Source organism: Oncorhynchus mykiss, unplaced genomic scaffold (genome assembly GCF_013265735.2).
Source record: "Oncorhynchus mykiss isolate Arlee unplaced genomic scaffold, USDA_OmykA_1.1 un_scaffold_766, whole genome shotgun sequence".
Lineage (NCBI taxonomy): Eukaryota > Metazoa > Chordata > Actinopteri > Salmoniformes > Salmonidae > Oncorhynchus > Oncorhynchus mykiss.
Window position 1 is genome coordinate 50,001 of NW_023494213.1, and position 1,503 is coordinate 51,503.

The window sequence follows — 1,503 nt, forward strand, 5'->3', positions numbered from 1 at the left end:
CTCTTTGTCCGTTTTTTCCCACAAGGCTGAAATATGTGCCCTCGCTTTGAAATAAGTAAGCAAGGTCAGTTTGTATTTCATCCAACAATCTGTGCTACAAATTATGGCTACAGTATATGCAATTTCATCCACTTTTTGAGATTGCCTTTTGCTTACGGCCACACCGGCCTGAGTACGCCTGATCTCGTCCGATCTCGGAAGCTAAGCAGGGTCGGGGCCTGGTTAGTACTTGGATGGGAGACCGCCTGGGAATACCAGGTGCTGTAAGCTTTTTGTCACTGCCTTGTGGAATTTCAACTCTTTGTCCGTTTTTTCCCACAAGGCTGAAATATGTGCCCTCGCTTTGAAATAAGTAAGCAAGGTTAGTTTGTATTTCATCCAACAATCTGTGCTACAAATTATGGCTACAGTATATGCAATTTCATCCACTTTTTGAGATTGACTTTCGCTTACGGCCACACAGGCCTGAGTACGCCTGATCTCGGTCCGATCTCGGAAGCTAAGCAGGGTCGGGCCTGGTTAGTACTTGGATGGGAGACCGCCTTGGGAATACCAGGTGCTGTAAGCTTTTTGTCACTGCCTTGTGGAATTTCAACTCTTTGTCCGTTTTTTCCCACAAGGCTGAAATATGTGCCCTCGCTTTGAAATAAGTAAGCAAGGTTAGTTTGTATTTCATCCAACAATCTGTGCTACAAATTATGGCTACAGTATATGCAATTTCATCCACTTTTTGAGATTGCCTTTTGCTTACGGCCACACCGGCCTGAGTACGCCTGATCTCGTCCGATCTCGGAAGCTAAGCAGGGTCGGGCCTGGTTAGTACTTGGATGGGAGACCGCCTGGGAATACCAGGTGCTGTAAGCTTTTTTGTCACTGCCTTGTGGAATTTCAACTCTTTGTCCGTTTTTTACCACAAGGCTGAAATATGTGCCCTCGCTTTGAAATAAGTAAGCAAGGTTAGTTTGTATTTCATCCAACAATCTGTGCTACAAATTATGGCTACAGTATATGCAATTTCATCCACTTTTTGAGATTGCCTTTTGCTACGGCCACACCGGCCTGAGTACGCCTGATCTCGTCCGATCTCGGAAAGCTAAGCAGGGTCGGGCCTGGTTAGTACTTGGATGGGAGACCGCCTGGGAATACCAGGTGCTGTAAGCTTTTTGTCACTGCCTTGTGGAATTTCAACTCTTTGTCCGTTTTTTTCCCACAAGGCTGAAATATGTGCCCTCGCTTTGAAATAAGTAAGCAAGGTTAGTTTGTATTTCATCCAACAATCTGTGCTACAAATTATGGCTACAGTATATGCAATTTCATCCACTTTTTGAGATTGCCTTTTCGCTTACGGCCACACCGGCCTGAGTACTCCTGATCTCGTCCGATCTCGGAAGCTAAGTAGGGTCGGGCCTGGTTAGTACTTGGATGGGAGACCGCCTGGGAATACCAGGTGCTGTAAGCTTTTTGTCACTGCCTTGTGGAATTTCAACTCTTTGTCCGTTTTTT

At 45.6% G+C, this 1,503-nt stretch overlaps 3 non-coding genes and 2 pseudogenes across 3 annotated transcripts; all 5 read left to right on the plus strand.

Moving 5' to 3' along the window:
* Window positions 1-150: 150 nt before the first annotated feature.
* Window positions 151-270, plus strand: LOC118962430. The gene has a single exon (XR_005049792.1). It is a non-coding gene; the product is annotated as a 5S ribosomal RNA (ribosomal RNA).
* Window positions 271-447: 177 nt separating this feature from the next.
* On the plus strand, window positions 448-568 carry LOC118962459 (annotated as a pseudogene).
* A 177-nt stretch (window positions 569-745) lies between these two features.
* On the plus strand, window positions 746-864 carry LOC118962413. The gene has a single exon (XR_005049775.1). It is a non-coding gene; the product is annotated as a 5S ribosomal RNA (ribosomal RNA).
* Window positions 865-1,042: 178 nt separating this feature from the next.
* Window positions 1,043-1,161, plus strand: LOC118962453 (annotated as a pseudogene).
* A 179-nt stretch (window positions 1,162-1,340) lies between these two features.
* On the plus strand, window positions 1,341-1,459 carry LOC118962418. Its single transcript, XR_005049780.1, has one exon. It is a non-coding gene; the product is annotated as a 5S ribosomal RNA (ribosomal RNA).
* Window positions 1,460-1,503: the final 44 nt, after the last annotated feature.